At 44.6% G+C, this 23452-nt stretch overlaps 1 protein-coding gene across 18 annotated transcripts in view; it reads left to right on the forward strand.

Annotated features, from left to right (window-relative positions):
* EPHA5 (EPH receptor A5) overlaps positions 1–23452 on the forward strand; it is a 189972-nt gene that overhangs the window by 40217 nt on the left and 126303 nt on the right. The gene's annotated exons all lie outside the window — the stretch shown is intronic.

Raw genomic sequence — 23452 nt, forward strand, 5'->3', positions numbered from 1 at the left:
CTGTGTGCAGTGAGGCTCCAGCACCCCGCTGTTACCTCGGGAGCAGTGCACTGTCGGGTCCGTGAGGGATCTGCAGTCTCATCAGTTATTTAAAGCTTTGCATCGGATGTACTCAATACTGAGGTTTTCTCATCAATTTTAGAAGCTTGATTTCATTTTTTTCTGGACTGTTGCAGGGAACATTTGAAGTTAATTTCCCTGTACAAGGCATGTTTTGTGTTTTTGTATTTAAAGAAATATGTTTTTCTCCCTCTCTGTGAGGTGGGGGAGGAAGGGGAGGAGGGAGAATTTGATATTTTCCTCTCTGGTAAATAGTTTAATACAAAGCTGCTCAGCTGTTCTGAGTTAAATGTAAAGCTTCACTGATTAAAAAATGCTTCCATATGTGATGAAGTTTACATACAAGTAGCTGGCTGAGGTTTCTGGGTTGCTCTTTAGTATAGGTCTACTGAATCAAGGGCCTCAAGCAAGTGATCTAGGATGTCTGGAGCTAAAACCTAAGAAGAATGCTTCTTATAAAAAAAAAATAAAAAAAATGAAAGTGAGGTAGTACAGAGTGTGGCTTTTTGCATTACATATTTGTACATAAAATTTGCCCTTCTGTAAAAGTGTAACAGGTAGCTTAAAAGAAAACTTATTTGGGCAAAAAAGAGAAAAGGGGGAAAAAATTCAGTGCAAGCTTGGTTTTTGCAAAACTAATTTGTTCACCTTCCATCTTACTGCCTTCTACTTGGGGCCACTTAGTGAGAGGCAAGCTGTGGAGAAGGCGGATGGATCCTGTTCCAGCTGAAGTTGCTGTTGCATTTTCTCTTCACCTCACCCCAGACTGTTGTTGTTGGCATTTGTACTGTCGGTGCATGGGATGGATCCCTGCATATCCCAAGTAAACTGGGGCCTTGATCCTTTAGTCCTCAGTTACGCTCCGTGCCCCTGAAGATTTTGTAGTTCAAATCTCTTCAAGAGTTGACTTGGAAATAGATTGTAGGTATGCTTATTTTTGGATAAACCTTGGGTAAACAGGATATAGACTCGGGGTTTAGTGCTTTTTTTTGACTAGGAGATTCGGCTTTTTCTGCAGATACAGTCTATATTGAAAAATCTGCTCTTTTTCGTTCCTGTGTCAATAAAGATACTTATCCCACATGTGGGTGAAGAAATTTGACTTGCAGCTTGATACTGCACGAGGGGAACAAAGATTGACGTTAATCCTAGCTGATGAAATCTAGACTGTTGCAAGTGAGGGACAAGGGCCAGATATTCGAGTGAGAATCTGCCTCATCGTGGCTAAAAATAGTGTGTCCTGAAATAACACGCACTGGTTGAATCCAACGTCTAGACAGTGTCTTGAGTAACCTGCAAGAAGTGTTGGAGAAAGGGAATACGTCCATTAGTTCCTTCCAAAACCTGCCTTCAGAGTAATCTGAAAGAACTCAAACAAGCAAAAAGCCACCACCACCACAATAATAATAATAATAATAAAATAAAACAAAAGAAAAAAAGCACTACTGGCTAAACCAGACACTTAGGTTGGTAAAGATCTTCAAGATTATCACGTGCGGAGCAGCTACATCTCTGGTAGTTCTGAGATTGCCATCTGGAGTATGCTTCCAGGAGACCTTAGTGATTTCAGATTCTGCTTTACGTTTGGGGGTGTGAGTGGGATTTTTTGTTTCTATGGACTTTTCTAAGTCACTTTGGCCTACAGTGTTGGGTCATAATTTAAGATTATGCTGGGTAGGAGTGTGGGCAGAGTTTGCAAATATACGGATGCCTCGTGGTGATGTACCCTTGTCCTTCTGTGAGGCAAACCCCCCAGAAACTGCTTTTATACTCCAACCACAGCCTGCACCCCCAGCAAAAGGCTATCCCTTGAACTACTCCGGAGCTGCTGAATCTATAATCCTCATTTGTAGGAAAGCCCGAAATTCCGTCACCAAATCAATGGCATGTCGGGATCGAAGTGCCTGTGGCAAAGTCTGTGTGAGGGCCCCATTCGGGTGTCCTGTGTTTAACCCAGGTCACTGTGCCGAGTGTTTCCTGCTGGTCGGTGCTCAGAGATGCTCAGTCGATAGGAGACGTTAGCCTTAGGCTGCTCGGGATGCCTGCCTTCAGTGCATACGTAGCTCCTGCTGGTGCCTTTGGTGAGTGGAACATTTTCTGGTTGGGATGTTGTTGCATTCACAAGGCTGAGCTTCTTTTTACAGGGTAGTGAAGTGAGCTGCAGCCCATCAGGGGAGTAACTTGCACCGAGGAAGGCGTCCTGTGATGAATTTTGTGTTGATGCGGGTGGCTTTTTCACAGCCTGACTTGTGTTTAGGAGGTGTGCTCTGCGCTCCTGGCTGACACAATGGTCATTGTGGCAGTCCGTGGCGTAGCTCTGACAAACACCTAAATAACTTCTGACCTTTGGTTTGCAAATCATTTAAGCGCATCTTGCAGGCAGTCTCCCCGCTTGCTTTCGCTTACTGTTAAGCAGGTTATTACTGGCTGTGCCTTGGGAAACGTTTTCCACCCCGAAGAGCCTGGCTTTGTTTATTAAAATTTCCCCTGCAAAGCTGACATTTTCCAAGCTCCAGTGTCACGTCTGGACAAAGCAGACTACGCTCTTATTAGAGACGATGCAAATCCCAGTCACCCTCACAGACATATGGGAACTATTGAAATCCCTTCTGCCTACAAATCATTAATTGGCAACGATGTTCTGAATTCATCATCTTGTCAGCGGGGTTCCTGTTTGAAGAAGGCACTGACAGTAACAGCTGAGCAATTTCTCTCGCTGGGGACACTGGGGTTGTAAATATGACATGGTCTAATCTCCTTATATAATGTGCTCGCTCTCTCAATTAATATAGGCAGCTAGGCAGTATTTACTGTAAAGAACCCAAACTACTTATATTTTACTCCTCCTTTGGCAGCATGGCCCATTTATCAGCGGCTGCCCTGAGACAACTAGAGGTAAATTGTGACTGTTTTGGGACATGCTTGTAAATGACCAGAGTTAGGGCTCGTTATTCACAAGAATAAATTACCACACCAGTTAATAAGAAAAAAAACGAAGCAGTTGCTCTGAATTTCCATGCTGTTTTCTAGAGCAATGATTTGGTGTTACTAAAAGACCACAAGTCCCTTAGTAACACCAAATGGTCCTAATTTTGTAACTTCAGTTCTAGTTGCTTACTGCGTACAGCAGGGCTCACCTTTTGGGGTTTGCACAGGAAGCAAAGTCACCGTGGAAAGGTCACCTCCTGGCACTTCTCTGTTGGTATTCAGCCTCACCTTCAGCCTGACGTGTTCGCAGTGGGAAGTGAGAAATCCTTATTTTTATCCCTCTGAAGTCTCCAGAGCCCATCCTACTGGAAGGTTGGCACGTTAATCTAGTGAGCCCCAAACACGTGCAGCAGTGAGGTCCCACTGGTGACTGTGGGGCTGCAGAGCTGTAGCTGTGGATGCAATTGATTTGCAGAGCCTAATATTTTTTTCAACTCCTTTTCAGAACTGAATCACAAATTAATTAAATATTTCAGTTTAAAAACAAAAACAAACAAACAAACACCAGCAAAACTGCATTGAGTGTGAGTCAAGCTGAAAAAGCACGTCATGAGTTCACGAGGTCACCAGGCTCTCCTTCCCAAGAATAGGTGCACACTGCTACTTGAAGAGAGATCAAAGGGAGTGCAGCCACTTTTAGCCAACTACAAGGTATGGACACGATTACAGATGTAACAGAGATGGACAAAATAATGGAGGAAAACTTAGGTGAAATTTTTCTTCGCCCTTGCTGCTTTCTGAGGGGAGAAGTTGGAAACTGAGGGCACGACAGAGGAATGGAATGGGATATTAATTTCTTTCCTCTGGCGGCACTACCATTCTAGAAATATTTGGATTAGTTCTGTAAAACAGCTCTAGAAGGTCCAAGATCTTCTGCTCTCTTAAATACTGATGTTTGTTGCTTGATTATTCTTCTCTTAACCAACCTTGCTGAACGTATCTCTCTGCATTTACAACCAATATGTATTTTTGATGAGTGTTCATTTCCGGCTCTTGCCAAGAGATATAATTCCTTACAGGAAACAAAGACTTCAGAAATGAGCGTTGTTGGCAGATATCTTTGATTTTGGGTATAACTATATCAATTGACAAAGGTTGATAGCTTACGTAGATCACAAGTTTACTCTTCTTCCTCTGAGAGCAGTGCAATCGGCACAGACGTTTGAAGGAACGTGCCCGGAGTGGTGATTGCCCCACTGTTGATCAGTTATGGGAAGGATATTGAGACAATTATGGTGTGTTTTGTTTTGTTTTGTTTTGCTTCTGTGCAAGAGCAGGCAGGCAGAGTCAGTGCCCTTGGTAGTGGTGGGAAGCAGAAGGCACTGTACTGTCCCTTGTTCCTAGGAAGTGGAAATCTGTGGCTGCACAGGTAACTTGGTTTTGGAGTTTGGGCTTTGCCTCTGAAGCAGCAAGGCTTCTTTTGTTTGTTTGTTTTTGTTTTTTTGCATCTGATGTAGCTGCAGGAGGGAGCAAGTTTTTTTTCTACCCCCTCCACAGCTTGCCTCTCTGCCTTGGGATGGCTGAATCCTCCCTTCAAACTCCTTGTTGTGGATACTCCAGAAAGACAACGTGTTGCTAAATCCTGCCCGTCTTTTGGGACGCTTCCCAGCTGGGACTCAGGTGAATAAGGCAAACGTACTTTTACCCTTGTGGTAGAGTGGAAAGCAAGCAAAGTCCAGAAATAAAAAAATAAAAAATAAAAAAAATCTCCTCTTAATTGTTCTACTGGGAGGTGATTACATGGAAGAAAAACGTTGATGGAAATGTTCAGTATATGGAAAATACTGAATTTGGAAATACTGCTGCCCCTCCAGGGAGTTCTTTGCCCATCATTCATACTTCTTGTGCGTTTTTCTGATTAAAACCAAATTGGATGGGAGTATAGCATAGTAGGTGTTTATATAATTATGAGCTGAAGTGTCTAGTTAATTTTAATTAGGCACAAAACCAACCGGCGTCAGAATAGCAGAATTTTTGGCTGCACAGTTTGTATTATCTTTTCAAATGTAAAGAAAATCACTTGAATGCTACATTTCAGCAAAAGGCAGTTGTCACTGGAGGGGGAATGGTTTTATTATGCGTGTGTATATTTAGGTGGTTTTGTTCCACAGCTGACATGCTTAAGAGCAGGGGAATGTTTTCCAGAAATGAGAACTGTATTGCAACAGGGCTGATTAAATATTACTACTTGTTTTATTTTGCACATCTCTGCCTTCATTAAGGGAGGCACGGTCTGTGGATGTGCAATATATTGTACTCTGCTAATGAGTTTTAACCTTCTGTGCTACCTTGTACGCTTGCAACCCCTGGTGACTCCCAAGACCTTTCCTCATCCTGCACCAATGTTTTTAGGTTGTTACTTTGCCTAACGTAACCTTGTCGGTCCTGGCAGTGGGGCTGCTCTGCAGTCATCTTACAGAAGGACAATTAGAGTACTTTTTTTCCCATGTAAAATACAGATTGAGTAGTATAAATAAAATCATGTTTGGAACCAGCTCTGAACGCTTCAGTCTTGAAGGTCGTGTTTACTTCTTAACCAAAAAATACTTTGGGGAAGGTTTCAGAATATACTTTTGCATATGAGCCTAGATAACTAAATGGTATTTAATTGAATATTAATTTTGTTTAATTCTAGCTTTCTTGACTATCCAGCTTAAGATGCTTCTAAAAGCATGGAGGTGTTGCAGAGGTGCTCGTTAAACATGGTGCTGTTTGGTTCCTTCGCTTGTCACCTTTGACTTTGAGTTGCTTAGAAATAGCTTGCTTATTAATAGTTGTTTTTAGAAACAAATAAGGACTCTGGAGAGATGCTAAGCATAAAGTGCATGAATAGTGGTTGACAATGCAGTGGATTTAATTGCTCTGGTGTAAGATGGAGCTGTCCCCAGCTGCCTGTTGTGTCCCACTGCTGGAAGTTGCTGCCAGCACTGCAGAACTGGACAGTCTGCGTGCCAGCTGATGTGACCAGTGGCTTTGCCTTAATGCCCTGGACAGGGCAGATAAGACATGGGCACTATCCCTGGGTGATAATCTTGAGCAGAAGGGTGGCTGCAACCACTCAAACTGCCATAGGTCTGCCACCACATCTGTCAGAACCCTCATTCCACAAAATGTATGTTGAGCATTAAAATGAAGTTGTACTGTTGCATATTGCCATGGTTTTCATGTTTTCCTGCAGGTTTTCAGTTTTGTGCTTCTCATTTAGAATCACTTAGCGGTAGTTAATGATGTGTTGACATTTCAATTACAAGCTTTTCTCTGTGCATGCTTTATATGTTGACCATTTTAACTTGCTTTGGGTTAATATTGAGGTTGAAATCCAGGCTCCAGAAAAGGAGGGTGCAATTTCACCTTGTTTGAACACGGTTGCAGTTTACCTTTTCTTTCATTTTTTTTTTAAAGCTGAATAAAATTGTCCTGCATAAGGTAAGCAGAATGCAGAGACTGCAACACGGATGTCTGCACAAAGAGGTGAATCTGTTTTTCATGTAAATAGGGATGACCATTTATTTTTTCTGTAAGCTTGCTCATTTTTATGATTGAAGTTAATCTAGTTACAGACACTGTGGTGCTCACAGCCAACACGTGGTTAAGGTTGCATTGAACTTGGTGCTGATGGGCCTCCATTTTTTATTTCCCTCAGGATGGTGGTGAAATTTTTAATACTGGAATGAACTCAGAGAGCAAGGCTAGGTGTTTTATAAAGCCCCAGCCGTATACCCAAAACAGATTAAAGAAAGGAAAGACAAAAGAGAAGATGCCTGGTCTGTGGATATCCCTTATTGCTTTCATATACTTGTCCTACTTTTATAAATGTAAGTCCTTAAAAAACAGCTGAAGTTTGAAGAATTGGGGTTTCAGTTGACAACTTTCTTCTCACTGCAAATGACAATGAATCAGATTACGACCAAGAAGGACTTGTTCCCCTGAAAATCTAAGCTCTAAAAGCTGCAGATCAGTTCCACTGGCTGGGGCTGACATAAGGCTGTACCTGGGAGTGTGCTTCCCTGCTCTGCCTCAGTTTATGTCCTTGGAAGCAGAACTGGTGGAAGAGGATATGTACTGGACAGCAACACAAGCTTACTCTTCTAAAGCTGGGGTTGGAACAGAATTTGTCTTTGCTAAAGATTTTCCAAGATTTGGAAGTAGTTTCTGCTAAATACATGGTGTGTTGTGTGTGTGTTTTGTTTTTTTTTTTTTTTTTTTTTTTAAATTTCCATTGAAAACATCTGCTTAAAATTAGGTTATTTAAATCATTACTTTGGGCCCTTGCAAACTCTTTTCAGAAGCGACAGGCACTCATTAGCATTTGCTGAAGTCAGTGGATGCTCAGCAGTTCTGAACGCTAACTAGGCTGTTTGCTTTTGTACCTCAAAATGAGATGCTTCCCTTCAGAAAACGTTTGGCCTGGAGGTACGGGTTCTGCAGAAGAATCTGAAGCTTCTGCCTGGCGTGGAAGCTGTGCCAAGGAGTCCGTATCTGTGTGAAGGTCCCTTTTGCTGCCAAAGCTGCTGTTACTGAGTACCAGACCTATCTATAGATTAAAAAAAAATAATAAAGGCATCAGTGGACTCTTCTTTCCCTCTACACGTGTGACTGCTGGCATTACTTGCATCAAGTGAGCCTGCCTGGAGAACCAGCATCATCCTTATTAAAGCCTAGAGCCACGGCTACTGTCCACCGAGTGAAATGGCTGCCTCCTGCCTGCTCCGTAAGGGTTGCTCTGCTTACAGTGCTGATTTCCCCAAATACTGCCTCGCACGTAGCTGGGCAGCCTGTCGTCCCACTACGCCAGCGACGGAGGTCGCAGCTTTGCCTCGGAAAGCTGTCTGAAGAAGGAAGCTTTTTTAATTACTGCAGAGCGAAAGGAGAAGCTGCTCCCCGAGCGCGTGGGGAGCGCGCTAATTTGGCATTCAGCGGGAGCAGCCTGCGGGTTGCAGCTTCCCAGCTCCGAGCCGCTCTGCAGATAGCCTCCTGCCCAGGCGGCAGCAGAGCCAGGACCGGGGGCTTCATTACTGCCGGGCTCGAGAAATGCCAGCAGTACCAGCATCTTGGGGCAGGGCCATCCTTGTACGAGTGTAAATCCAAGGCAATCAGCTGCCTTAATTACTGGGAAGCTCAGATAAAAGCTTTTCTCCCCTTCCTATAGGCAAAGCTGACCATATTACCCATTTATTTTTAAAGACGTTTTCTAGGAGAGCTTTTACATTATTTTCCTTTGCTCTCACAGTTCAAGCATGATTTAATATGTCAAAACTAGTTTGCTTAGCTGGCCTTGATTGTCTTGCATACTTCCACTAAAACAGGGCAGTCATCTTTCCAGGCAAGCTGCTGCCCAGACAAATGAAGTGTCACAGCAGTTAGGACTTGCTCTTGTATTGTGACAGCAGTAGCTTCCTCTGACAAAGCTGGCAGTGGGGAATTTAGACAGTGGTAATGCCTGCAGACACCTCTTGGGTCAGAGCAGCACGGGCCCACACACACAGATGCGGAGACAAGCTTATGCTTGAGAGATTTAATCGATCATTCATGTGAAAAGGAATTTTGGTCCAGATTGAGAGTCTAGCTAGCACCAGAGAAAGAAAGAAAAGTATCCTGTTGATGCTTTGGCTTGTGCATGTAGCTTTGGAGAAATAGCACTCAGTCTTTATTCCAGGGCAGTGCCACCAAACTAAACAACATGGGTGCAGGTCATCGGGCAGAAGGGAATTGCTGCGTGGTGCTGTACTGTCTGCGGGCAGTGGGAGTTCTGCCACTGACAGTGCTGGGATGGAGGTGGTAATCCCTTATAACGCATTCTTAACTAAAATGATTTCTTGGCTTAGGTCTTACTGTATGTTGCACTGACCACCAGCAGAGCACAGCTTACATGACAGAAATTGAGCTTGTAATAATTGACGCAACTGAGATCAGCCCCATTTCTCAGGTACTGATGTGATCCTGATCTCCAAACCTCCTAAATCTGAGAGGGACGCTGTCTCTTTGTGGTGGTCTTTTCTCACCTTGTGCAGGGAGACACAGGCCTGAGATCATCCCTGTGCATCTCTGCCCTGTGCTCAGTGTAAAGGATCAGGTAAGAAGCTTTGAGTCCCTCCTCACTCTTACTACGCTTTAAAATGGCACATCAGCTCTTCGGGCCTGCTTGCAGGACTTGGTGTGTGGCACCCTCGCTGCTGACACCCTTGGCTCGTGCCCCCTGGATGCATTGGGGTAATACGTGCTTGGCATTCAGGTCAGGCATCTCCCAGTGCTTTTTCGCTGGGGGGCTGGAATTCACTCTCTGGTGTGTGGGACGGCTGCCAGATGGAAATCTGGTGCTTGGGGACAAGCAAAAGGGTTGTGCGATGCTGTTATCGACGGAGCACTGAGCATAGCTAATGGCATCGACGGGAGCTGTGTCATCCCGGCGGTGAAGGCGGCTGGTCACGCGCTGACTCCAAAATGTGCTGCATTACGTGCACTGCTGGAAATTGGGGCCGGTGCCCCCGGCAGGCCCTGCACTTGCAAAATACTGTAGGGTCCTGTTCAGTTCGGTGACCTCCCAGTGATTCCTGGGGCAGAATGGTTCTTGGAGAGAGCCAGAAGCCTGGTTTTTGGTGTTTTGCCCAGTAGACAAAGCTAGGTCAGACCTTGGCACATGAAGCAGTTGGCCGATCAAGTCTGAAAACTTGATCCCCTGACTGAAACCTTACGGCTGACTGTGTGCTGTTACACAAGGCATTTACTAAGGAATCCCAAATGGGAATCTGCTGAAGTGTTCCCGTGAGTGTGGCCTAGCTCAGGTCTTGGTGGTGCTTTGTCCAACTGAGAGCACGCCGGTTCTTAAGCCCTGTTTGTGTTTAATAACATGTATAGCTTTGTGTTAACAGGATCACAAGTAAAACCAGGAAAAGCAAGACCAGCTGCCACTGAAGTTGGTATTTTCAGCTGGAGGCCTTTGCTTCAGTCAGAAGTACAAATGCCTCTGCTTAAAGTTAGTGTTCATTCCCGGTATAAGCATTTTGCTGCTCTCATCAGGGGGAGAGCCAGGCCGTACAACAGCCGTGCTGCAGATACGCCAATAGCACATCTGAGCCTGCGGAGGTGTTGGGGGATTCAGCTGAATGTGCACTGTCACCACCTCTGTGCTGCTGACAGACGTGAGGCCCGGGGAAAGCCAAGCCAGGCCCTTTCTGGTCCCCGTGTGTTGTGCGTGGTGTCCAGGCGTGCAAACAACACGGGCTGCAAATGCACTGAGAAACAAAAACTCAGAGTTTGTTTATTGAGCAATTTTTCGGTTTGGTTTAACAAATTCATATTTTACACGTTCCAAAGGCTGATTTCCAGATGCCATTGGGAAAAGTGTCAGGCCACATTCAAATTAGCCTTATTGTTCCTTAATATCTTACTGGCGTACAAGGTTAATTAGTACTATAGGCAATATGCATTATTCATCGCAGCAATCAGGCTTTTCTTCTGCTGGGCTGTTGTGTGCCGCAAATTGTTTCCATTCCAATAACAAATCTGTGATATATTATTTTCATATTTAATCCTGCCAAATCATATTTGTGATACATAAATTATGTGGGCACTCTGATGCTGACAGAAAACATTTCAGGTGTCAAAATGGGCTATAATTTTCACGTTTAACTCCTGGGTTGCGCGGCTGGTTTGGGCAAAGACCTCCAGCACAATGGGAAATAGAAGATTTTTATGAGTGCCTGTCTTCAGTCTGGCCCAAACGGGGATAGTATCAGTGATGTCAGCAGCGCTGTGCTGTTTTAGATCAGAAGTGTTTTTGTTGCTAATGATCAGCTGTATCTCATTGCAGGCTTGAACTGCTGAAACCGTGTTGCTCTTCCAGCAGTGTGGCTGCCTGCAGTTCCCCAGCACAGACCTCTGAAGCGTCTTCCTTCCCTGCCTGGGGGTTGCAGCTGGGGAGAATCCTTTTGAGCAGGGCCCCTCCGAGCACAAAGGCAAAATGTGAGTTCTCCTCAGCTACCAGCCAGCACCAGAGGCTCAGCCCTGCTCCAGCATCCTGTGCAGGCTGCAGCTGCAAGCAGGGGAGATGCTGGCAGACGGGCTTGCAGGAGGGCTAGCAAGCAGTGGCTTTTACTTGCACAGCTTGCTTATCTCACAGTGGGTTTGTCTGCCTGCCTTTCTCAGTTCGGGGGCCAAGAATCCAACATTACCTCATCTGCAGCCAGTAATGAGTCCACCGGAGAAAAGGCATCTAGTAGGAGCAGTTACACAGTGCTGTGATTAATCTGATTCTTCCTTTCCCTAAAGGCACGATGCTTTCACCCCTGAGATCCTGCTGCCTTCACTTGTCCAGCGTTCAGGAGGCCGCATCCCTCCTATACCCTGAGCAGGTGTCAGCTGCATACACCTTTTTGGGCAGCACTTGGAAACCCCAGTGAGCTGCAGCCATCCCTCTCTGGCCCAGTGTTTACTCAAATAATGTTGTTCGTTAAGTATCTTGGGGAGATCTTTCACTGCTGCTTTCTCTGTCTGACATTTCACTCAGGCTGCCTTCTCGAGCTTTCCAGCCGCAGCCTTCTCGCTCAGCTGTGCACACATACTGAGGTGTGGAGACGGGTGTTAGGATGCTGGCTTGTTGGAATTGCTGCTCATGCCAGAGGTCACTGAACCTCCAAATAAGCTCAGTTTGTGCTACTTACCCTCACAGAGAAACTGCCTCTCCCACCAGGGAGTTTATATTTTCAGTAAACAGGGTGAGAGAGAGAATCAGGCGCGGGAGGCTGAGTGAGTTGCTGAAGGTCCTGCAAACCACTTGTGATGGAGTTGGGAGGCTCTACTAGCTTGGCTTCAAGACCATTACCAATTCCTCTCATCCCTTGCTCTCCTGAGAAGGTATGCACTTGCTTTCCAGCCTGGCGTGGCACAGCCTCCTGGCACGGGCAGGCATGCCTTACAAAAAGCCCTGCAGTGCTGCCAGGGCCCAGGAGGGCTACTTGCACAGACATTGCTGCAAGGATACACAGAGCAGAGTTTTGCTTTCAGTAGTGCATGACAATGAGTCCACCAGATCATGCCAGGCTTGCTAACGTGCTGGTGATGAATGCTTAAGATTCCTTTGTGTTAGAAATGCAAGTAAATATTTTCCAGCAAATCTGACTCACTTCCTTTCTAACCCTTCTTGATTTGTACGTACATTGTTTTCCCCTCCTGAGCGTTTCCCTTTAATAGAAATCGGGCAGTCAGCTTAGGTTACTGCTCTGCTTCTTCCCTCCTCTTGGCTGGGACAAAGAGGAATTTCAAGGGCGTGATTTTTGCAGCCTGGTGCAGAACGTGATGGTTTTTGTGTGTCAGATAGCAGAAAATGAAACACGCACATTGGAAGTGAGGAGCCTGATACATCCAGGGACGGTCCTGTGCGGTTTGGGAACAGATTCTCAGCAACAACAGGGGTGGGTAAACCTACCTATTACACACGTGCATGAAACAAGTAGCAAACATCTTTGGGCCTTTGATTTAGGTGCTGCTATGATACAAACAAATGAATAGACAGAGAAATGAAGAGGTGGTGATCAGTAAATACTCTTGCCCCTGATTATTACCCAGTGCTTCAGACAAGCAGTTGAGATGCCTTTCAGCAGACCGGTGCCTCCAGCGTTGCACAAAACTGCATTTGTGAATTCATTTGGATTGCTGCAGGTTAAAACATAAGGGTGTGCACATAGTGTTTGCTTAAAAGTTGATTATAGGCAGCAGACTAATAAGTAAATTGTACCTAAATTATAATTATGTAAATCACCAAAAGTGGAATGGCTTTGTCAGCTTAGTCTTTAAGAGTTTCATCAATAACTTATGAGGTTCAGTAAATGCACAGTGCTCATATGCTACTTTGTTGCACAGGATTATGACATACAGGCAAAGGAATTTTAATTTTTTTTTTTTTAAGTATTCCTGGGGACAAAATAAAAAAGCTCACAGCAATCAGCGGCATGTAAATTTAGTGCTGTGTTGTAGATCAGCATGGTTGAAAGTATTAATGAGAGAATCTTTTGCAGATGCTGCGTCCATAGATCTCTGAAATAGCTCGTGGGGGCAAAATCTAGACTGTGTGGCTGATAAATAATAGAATAGCTTCACTCCCTCTCCTCCCCCTTTTCTTAGTTTTACATGACACGAAGCACTACTTGGAAAAAGTAGTGTGTTTTTCAGGCTGTACCAGAATACAACAAACACCATTGTTGTTCTGGAGGAAAGCTTCGTTTCTGCTGTCATGTTTAGATTTTGAAGTAGTCAGTTTAGAGATCTGTTGAGTCTGAAGGAGGCTAAAACCTATTATACGTGACTTTTTGTGCCTGCTTCTGAAATAGCACAGGGAGGAGCCTCATGGTGCCAGCATGCATGGAGAGCAGGGTCTGATGCTCTGGTCCTGCACCCTCAAGACTTTGTGTATGACTGGCTGGCATCGCGAATGGAGAAAGAGCGAAGAAATCAGAGGGTATGTGTAAGAAAAATATGAATGCAAATGGTGTGTATGTCTGATGGCCCTACTCAAGGAGTGGAAAGTCTCCCTGCTACCTGGCGCAATTGAACTTTTGAAGTGTGCTTGAGGGTTCTCCTGGCTGGGACACCTGTCCCAGGAGCAGCTGCTTTGAAAGAGACAGAATTGGGGCACAGCACACGAGGCAAAACACCGATGAGACATTTGGTATGCATCATGGGGACTCTGGTAGCCTTTCCTGATGCATTTATTTCATAAATGTTTCAGGTATACTTTCTGAAGAATGATATAGTGCTAGATCTGTGTGGGACTTACCTGTGATTCCCTGAAGCTCCATAAGCTCTGGTGTACCTTTTTTTTTTTTTTTTTGCTAGTTTTGAACTCCATTTTTTATTTATTTATTTATTTTCCTGTGGCAGCAGGGGATCAAAATCACCTAGATGTTTCAAACATCACCATTTTCTATAAATGTTCCAGGTCTTTATTTCTTGGTGAAAAAAAGAAACAGCTCCTGCTTTAAATAGCTTGTTTAGGTATTATTAAAAAATAAATAAAGGAAATATATAATTTCCTGGGCTGTAACGCAGCGACAACAAAAAGTTAGTAACACAGCTAACATGGCCTTTTCTTGGTGATGATAAAGAGCCTGAGCGCTTGGCCTCAGCTACTTCTGTTTATTTTTTACACAGGTATTCCCAGGGCTTTTATCATGTGATGGTGTTTTACACCTTATTTTGGTGATAAGGAAATGAGGCAAAGAGAGGAGTTGCCAGAATCACATCCTGTCCAGTGGAAGCTCAGACTTCTCAGGCTTGTGCTCTAACTCACTAAGCTGCATGTCCACAGAGATGCAGTGACTGGTACCAGCCTCATTAGTGAGCATAGACATCTATCTGCTGTGTCTTAGCTGATCTTAAGTGACTTGCTGTCCTGGCAGTAGTTAGTTTCTGTGAAGCGATGTGTGGTTTACAGCTGAGAGCATTTTTTTTTTTTTTTTCCATTTACCTGGGCCAGGATTTCAACCATAACTCAGTCAGACATTTTATTACTGCACATTCTCCCAGTCTATGGGATATTTTCAGTTCGGTTAGGAAAACTAGAGACAGGAGAACAACATAAATTTATTGTGTGAATATTTCATTTCTTATGTCTTAAGCTATTGGGGAAATAGGAGATACTTAACGTTTCATATAAATTCCCCCACAAAGTACATGGTGTTACTAAACTATCTGTATCTTCAACTTCTAGAAAAGAATGGATTAAATGTTCCACTCTGTGCTGACTTATTAAAAAGGAAGACTTTCAGCCTCTTTTGCTGAAGCACCAGACTCTAAATATGTTGCAACATTTGCTTTAAAAAAGTGAATGGTGTTTCTACATATTTAATTATCTCTTTAAAAAGCACGAGAGTGGATCAGTGCCTTACAAAGCAATATGCTTCGGTTTTACATCCTGTGGCAATGTGACTAGAACGCTTCCTCTCACGTGAAAATGAAAACAATAGCTTTGTCTCTTAGTGTCTTCATTCAAAATTGGCTATTAGCTGTTCAGGCAAAGTCCCTCAGACTTGCAGCTTCTGCTGTCCAAAGATTAGCAAGCCAAAACATAGCACAAGTGCAACGTTACCAATAAATGATGATTAACTAGTGTGCAGAACGAAGCCTGCTGTGAGCTTTCAGTACTTTCAGTTGAGCCTTTTTATAACGTAATGCTACCAGGATATTTCATTGTACATGGAAAGGCAAGGGAATAGTAAAATGTATGTGCTAGAATTCCCATGTGCTGGTGAATTCCTTGAATTTATCAAGCTTGCTGGTGTGCCTCTAGAAATTTTCTTCAAAATGATGACTAGTTCTTTAATTACACTTAGAGCTGTGGTGGTGTTGTTTGAAACTGCAGATTGAATTTAGTAATGTAAGTGTCATTAATCTGGTGAAATAAAAATGTCTAGTTTTTTAATAAGGTCTCAATTTAATGTTTTTAAATACTCTGAAGAGATTTAATGCTAAAACAGCCGATATAAATCTGCTCCACTCCTCTGTAATTGTCTCTCTCAAGCGTGTACCTCCTTCCAAGGGAACTCGGCTCATACTTATTTCAAAGCTGTTTACTGCCCGCGTGAATTTGATGGCCTATCACTTTTATTGTTAAAAGTTGTTAACATCAGAGGTGACCAGGAAGCTGAAGTGGTAGAGTCTGTATATACTATTAATTGTCCTATATTTTTCCATAAAGTACCAGAGACCCTGGTCAGGAGTTATGCTCCAGATGCCGTACTGAAGGAGAGCCTGTCTGAAAGACTTGGCAGGCTTGAATCTTAGTGCATTTTTAAGCTTTGCAGGTGAGTTGCTTTCTCTAGCCCCCATTTTGCTTTTTCACCTTGTCAGCTGAGGTAGGTGAGTGCCACTGCTTAATCTTGCTGGTTGCAGTTGGGAGCTGGAGCTTTGTCAAGCTCTGTAGCTGCCTCAGCTTGGCACATTGAGGTCTCGTGCAGTGCTAAATAGAGTAGAAATATGGCGTTGTTTCCTTGATTACATTTGCGATAGTTTATTCCTAAATAAGCTCCAGTTTTAGTCCTGTGGCGTTTTATTTTCTCTTGTTTTAACCAAACACACTTTTCATAACAATCATTTCGCACGAAGATGGGAGTGCATTACTTGAGTTGGGTTTTTATTTAGAGATACAAAACAGACACTGGATCGGCATTCCTTCCGATGGAAATCTTTGTGGCTTTTTCATTAAGCTTCTATTCATTCAAGCAAATTTCTCACTTCTGAGGACTTTGTCTTCATTTATCCCAGCGAGTCCATATTAACTCCCTTCCACACTTCGTTTCCTTGTACGAGGCAAGGAAGAGCTGAGAAACCCTTGCCCTGCGGGTCAGAATGGAGCTGCCTGCATAGCAGCGGGTGTATTTAGCCATCCTAATAGTAAATATTGCAGTTGAGAGGCAGTGGTATTCACAGGGGAGCTGAATCACTGCAGTCACTTCAGAGCAACAAAGAGCGGAAACCGTACCAGCCTTAAAGATGAATCGGTGCTGCAGTGATTAAAAGGATATACGTTTCCCATGCTCCACGTAGGAGTCAGCATTGTTTTCCCTGGGGATTTTGCCAGTCTGTAAATAAAGATGCCTCCGGTTTCCCTGGGGAGCAGCTTAAGGTCTGAGGACATCATTTGCCATCAGATATTCCTCATTAGGCAGTGGCTGGCACAGGGGAAGGAGGGAAAGGTGCTGAGCTCTGGCTCTTCTCCTTTCCCTGGCTGAGTCACCCCTTCCCGTTTTGGGGCTCAGCATCCCACCACCTAGCTGCGGAAAATACCTGTCGATCAAGCAGTTGTGGAGGGGGAAAAAAGGTTTCTTGTGGGCTCGATGCTGCGTGAGGCATTGCAGTTAATGAGCACTGCTGCTCTGCTCTCGTCGCCGTGTGAGCGGCTTGGCAAGCAGGCCAGGGAAGACAAGGGGCAGCTCATGAGCCCAGTCGCTGTCCTGCTCTTTAATTATTACTGTTTCCAAATCCCTTTCAGTATTCACAGCTCAATTTAAGTGCTAATTGGTCCTTTTAATCATCAAAAGATAGGGGCGACAAAGGTAGCAGGGGGGTGTTCTGCCGGCAGTGCCACTGCGTAGCGGTGATAATTTATCTGTGGCAAATGTTTTGCTGCCTCGTGGCACTCGGCTTCTATCGGCTGGCATGGTTTCTGCTGGGCCTGGTGGCCTCTAAAATGGAAAACTGATCCAGGAAGGAGAAAAGGCAAGGAGAGAGCAGCTATAGAGTGCTGTGGTGATGCTGGGGCACGGACACGGGTGCTGCTGTGGGCTGCAGCACACAGGGTTTGTCCCCTGGGGATGGGATGGAGAAGTGGAGGCCACATGCAGCTCCTCGCCCAGGCAGCGTGTGAGGAGCTCAGTGTTGAATACATGTTGAGTTGATTAGTCCCTGCTCCTCCTAAGGCACAAAATTAGGGTTCCTGGAGTTTCCTGCCTCCCTTGGCTTTCTGTGTCAGCCTCATACTCCTGCCCCCGATGAGATCCGAGATAGAGCAGAGCCCTGCTTTCGCAGAGTGTCTGGCTCCTCTCTCTGCTCTAGCACACGCCAAGACATTTTGCTGGAGCTGCTTGAAATGCAGCTATAATTATCGAGTACAGATCTGCTCTCATCCCCTCCCACTCACCCTCTGGTACCTCGCGCTGGGCCCCACTTTCCCTGTGAACTGCCTCGCTTGTTCCTGGCGCTTCCTGCTCTCCTCTGCCTCCTGCCTGCTGCTCCCAGGCGTGGGAGAGCTTGCTCCTGCATCCCGCAGCCCTGTTCATGCTCCCCTGAGCCCTCCTGAATGCCTCTGCTGGCAAGGGAAGCTTTTCTGTGGTCTGCCTGTCTGGACCCAGGAAGTATCTGTTTGTATCTTTGGAGAAGTCCATGAAATTTTGGAGGAAACCAAAATTTTTTTTTGGTGCCATAGCTTCAGGAAAGATTGCTTGCGAAGGGCAATCAGGCATGGCTTGTGAAACTTTTTCCCTCCTGGGCATTTTGACTAAATACCTGGTCAGTCTGAGCCCAGCGTTTTTGGAGAGAAAGCAGGCATACTGTGCGTTTGTTTCTGTTAATCGTTTTTTTTTTTTTTTTTTGCATCGTTGGCAAGAAAGATTCACCACGGAAGAAATATGCAAATCTTCTTTTCACTCCATCCTGTAATAGAATTGGTAAAAGAGCCTTGAAGTAGAAACGGTTTTCTTAATTTCTGGGTAAGGTTGTGGAAAGTGAAGGGGAGATTATTTGATTTGTTAACAGGCCTTGGAAAACTCGCTGGGGAGATTATGCTATCCATTATGGTTGAATGTGTGTGCAGAAATAAGAGTCTAGCAAAAATAACCAGATGTGCCTAGTACATTGAAAACAGTCATGATACTGCTTTGAATAATACACTACTGAGGGATGTTGCTGGAGGTGAAATAAGATATAACATGGGAGAATCAAGATTGATGTGTGAGTGTTGAAAAATGGGAGGTAACAAGGTGTAATGCATAATTGCTTACAAATATCTTTTAGTTTATCTTCTCTGGAGGCTTCTGTGGGTCAGAATTTTCTGGTCTTTTTCTAAAAGAAGTAATTTTCTTTTCCCTTTGTTTGCATGGGAAGTAATGAACTGAACGCAAGCTGATTTGTTTCAAGAAAGCTTCTACCCTGTTAACTAGGGACATAAAGAATTTATGCTGAAAATCTTATGAGCCAGAGTTGCATATAGCTCGTGGCTTTCGTATTAACCCATCCTTTGACTTATCCCTCATTCCCTCATTTCTGGTGGAGTGGGTGTTGGTGGGAGGGGAAGATGTCAGCATCCCTAAAAGTACGTAATGTGCTTTGGAGAACAAAACCAAACCATTGTTTGAAGGCAGGATTTGTCAAAAGCAGGTGGTAAGCGTTGGGTGCGTTCTCCTAGCTCTGCCTGCTGAAGGCAGGTGGGAGCAGTGGGTGTCTAGGAAAGGTCTGGGATATGGGTTGAGCAGCCCAAAGGGTGATGCTTTAGCAACATTCAAGCTTGGGGGAATGTAACTGGTGTACCACTATCATAAAAGTACATTGGCGTAGGCCTAATGTTGTTAATGTAGGCACATTTTGGAAGAGAGTAAGCTTCAGACTATGTGTATTACTTAGTTTTTCACAGGAAAAAAAAAAAAAAAAAAAGGAAGAAGCCTTGGGATTTAGCAACCTGTGAGGTTTTCTCTCACCTAACCTTTTTGTTTGTTTCACAGAATGCAATTTATGAAACTGGAGGGTTTTAGGGGATTGGTATTCATTTCCAATTGATAGGTCCCAGTTTGTCTCAAGCCAAGAGTGACCAGATGTAATTACCATATGGTGGCTATATAAAAATAGTTATGGGAGTGTGGGAAAAGAGGGAGAGGAGAGGAAATGGGTATTGGCTGAGTGTTTTTCCTTATTGCAGTTGTCAATATCACAGTATTACAAATGTATGCATGCAGAAATTGTGCAGTTTGCTTGAAAATCATGAATTTTAAATCCTACTTATTTGTTGAATTCTTTGATTTGCCTCACAGATTTTGTGTGTAGTCTTCCTTTTCAAGCTTTTCTTGGCAAATGTGAAGCCTATAAACCTAATTAGAAAAAGGATGGAGGTTGTGATTCCAACGGGTCACTTAATATAAAATACCAAATACAATGAAAATAAAGGGACCTGGCAAGAGTGACAACAAAGCATAAACGTTGTGCAGCAGATAACCAGTAGCTCGACTCTCAATTGAAGGGGCTTGCTCCAAGAATAACTGGGATAGGTTTTCTGGCCTGAATTTACTCATAGGGAAGACTAGATTAGCATAATAAAATCCATTTGGCTTTAACATTTCAGTGCTTTGCAACTAATGACTCTTTTTTATCAGAGAGGCAAACAACTGTACAACTGATCTGAAGATCAACCTCACCATCCCCATCAGTAATAGTCTCTAAGAGGACTTGAAATAACAGAGGTGAGTTTGGGAATGTGTAGTGCTATTACCTGAGGTTTATGAAGTCTCCACTGAAAGGAATGTTAGTCCTCAGTGCTGCCATTCTGTCACTTCTCTTTCCCAGCAAATTAAGATATTATCCATGGTCTAGTAAATTATTTAAGATCAATGCACTTGGCAAGTTCTTATCTTGTCCGGTGTGCTTAAGATGAAATATTATACAACATGTTTCCAAATGAAGTGTTGCATACATGATAAATAGTCATTAAATTGTGCCTCACAGATGACATCATACCTAATAATACGTTAGTGGGTGTTTGTAGCTATGCAGCTCCCAGGAGTCAATTATTTTGTCAGCCAGTGCTGCCTCATGAAAACAGCAGTTTTTTCACAGGAACCGGGCAGCTAGCTGTAAAGGAGAAGCCAAAGTGGATATTTCAGTGTGAAATAGGGGATTGCAAGGCCAGGGAAGACAAAGTTAATATTGAAGATGTAGAGAGCTGTGAGGTTGATGCTTTTTTCTCTTGTCCATCTTGTTCACAGTATCAAATGGCCAAAGTGCAGAAGTAAGAATTTGGCTTTAAACACAGCGGGGAGAAAGAGAAATTTAATAAACAGAGGCATGTGCCTCCTTCAAGATGAGCACGTGCTTAATGCTGTGTGGGGAGGGGTCTGCTTGTGTATTGACATGCCTAGAAGGAAGATTTTAGCTGCTTTGCTTTCTGTTTATTAGCTACCCAGTTACTCAGTGTGTCTACGTGAGATGTGAACTTGGTGCAAGTTCTTTTCCTCATGAAAAACTGAAGGCTGCCTCCTAGTTGTCATAGTATTATCTACACTTTGAGTTACACATGTATTTTGTAGGTACTGTTGGCATTAATCTGCAAGCAAAGTACCTATCTGTATTATAATGTGGCATACGTCATACATGCCTTAGCTGTTTTAGCCTTGTTTTAAGTGCTTTTCTTTTTCCTACAAAGGATAGTGGTGAACATCTCATTATTTTGGGGAACGATGAGCATGTGCAAATGATATTGCATGGCCTTTCTTTGCAGCACTAGCAGATAGTATAAGTCTTGCCATAGCCAGAATTTTGTTATTGCAGCTCCTCCTTTAGTGATAACATTTTATTAAAATTTCAGCACTTTTTCTCCCTTCTTAAAAAACTGCAGCTTTAAGGCTTTATACTGGGATTGAGATGGTCTCTGATTCCCCTTGTAAAGGGAAGGAAAACCACAGCTTACCTAGCACAAACCTTGAGGTACAGACTGTGTAGGATGGCTGTGGCACAGTCTTTTCCCACACCGTTAGGCACCCCATTAGTTTGGAATCCTGTCCTGTACCACGCTATTTCCCTCAATGATGATAGTTTGAAATTTTTCATTGAAAAATTGCCCCAAGGTAGTTTCTGGCTTTCATGTTACCCTGCATGCAGGTGTAAGGCATTTGTATCTATTGTAAGCTGTGAAAATGATGCTCTTATATTTAAATAGGCTCACAGCCTGCTAGAAATCCCAAGGATGCTGATGCAGGATGTATCTAGGATTAATCTGGTGAAGGGGAGAGGAATAAGAACTTGAAGCAAAGGTTTTGACATTCTCATGCCCTGGTGAATCCTCACTTTGCTGCCATAACAATCTGTTCATGTGTCCAAAAACCTTTGAGGCATTGAAAATTATCCCAGGGTGGAGCATGGTCAGATAATGTCTGCGTAAAGAACGCTTTCAAAAGGGAGTTCCCTGTGACAAAGAGGCACTTGTCCTGAGTAAAGCAAGAATGCTTGCTGAAAATTGGACCTCAAGGTGCCCTGCAGTAGGTTATCCTTCTGCTAGGAACCCAGCAGGTTCTGTTGAAGGATCCCAGTGGGATGAAGGAGGTGAAATGAGGAGAGCACGGGGCTTGGTGCTCTGCAGAAACACCACAAGGTCTTGCCGTGTCCTGCTTGGTTCTTGGTGCCAGCCAGCTTGCCGTGAGCCCTGCAGGCAGCGCTGGGGGAGCCCTGCTCGTGGCACGGGCAGCGCGGGGGCTGTGGTGCTCGCAGGTGCAGGCATGGCTAACTGGCGGGTGCTCCTGCCACAGGCTTCCCTCGCTGCTCCTCCACTGCTGTGAATTAATTTGGAGCAATGCTGGGCTGTCTGTCATGATTTTGCTCAGAAGGAGGAGCTGGTAATTGCATTAAATCGATCCTGCAAACAGTGGGGAGCTGTGGTCATTGTTTTCCACTTTCCCATCCTCGCAGCCTTAGGGCCAGTGTTTCTGTGGCACAGCTCCCCCCCGTAAGGTTTTATGGGGTGCTGTCACCCCAAATACCCAAGTGGATCTTGGAATTAAGGGTTTAACAATTCAGCACACTTTGCCATAGTGGCGTTTCCTCTTTGTTGGCTCTGCTGTGGGCTGCTCTGTTCCCAGTGGGCCCCTTGTTTTGAGTGATAAAGTCACCCAAGGAGATGATTTGCTTTTGGATTTATTTTTTTTTCCTGTGGTGCTGCAGGGGAGTCGGAGGCCTTCCAGGGAAGGTCTCCATCTCTGAGACCCTCCCCAGCCTCTCCTCCCTTATAGATAATTATGTGAGACTAATTGGGTGTTGGGGTATTACAAGAGGATCGTGGTTATGGCCCTGGCACTCGGTGGCCACCTCATTCATTTGCCCTGGACTCATTTAATGTTTGTGAACACGAAAGCTGCTCTGCTGGGCCTTCCTTGCTTCAGCTGCGATGTCTGATTCAGTCATCCCTATGAAACACCATCAGTCTTGATTCCAGCAGTGTGCTTTTGTTTTTTCTCGGGGCTTTTTACCCTCTGAATGTTTTTAAACAGGAAAAGGGTGAAAAGAAGAGGGCAAAGAGTGTGGGAGCAGAGGCATGATGGAGGGCCAAATGGGAAGAACGTAGGCCTCTGGGAGGTCGGTCATCTTGGCTAACCCCTCTGCTCAGGCAGGGACACCTAGAGCAGCTTGCCCAGGACCATGTCCAGGAAGCTTTTGAAGGAGGAGACTCCACAACCTCTGTGGACAACCTGTGCCAGTGCTCCGGCACCCTCACAGCACAGAGATGCTGCCTGAATGCAGCAGGTTCCCTCCGAACATCCATTTTGTGTCTGCTGCCTCACGTCCTGGCACTGGGCACCACTGAAAAGATCCTGTCTCTGTCTTTACCCCCTTCCTTCAGGTATCTATACGCAGTGATAGGATATCCCCCTGAGCCTCCTGTTCTCCAGTCTGAGCAGTCCCAGCTCTTTCAGCCTCTCTTCAGAGGTTCCTGTGCCTGGGAATGGTTTCCAACATGAGCAGCTCCATCACAGGGACAGAGGTGAGGCTGACCTGCCCATAGTTCCCTGGGTCCTTCTCCTTGCCCTTCTTGAGGATAGGAGTGATGTTTGCTTTCCTCCAGTCTTTGGGTACTTCTTCCATTTGCCACGATTGAGCAAAGATTTGGGGGAGTAGCTTTGCAATTACATCTGCCAGCTCCCTGAGCGTTCCTGGGCAC

This window comes from Anas acuta, chromosome 4, assembly GCF_963932015.1.
Source record: "Anas acuta chromosome 4, bAnaAcu1.1, whole genome shotgun sequence".
Lineage (NCBI taxonomy): Eukaryota > Metazoa > Chordata > Aves > Anseriformes > Anatidae > Anas > Anas acuta.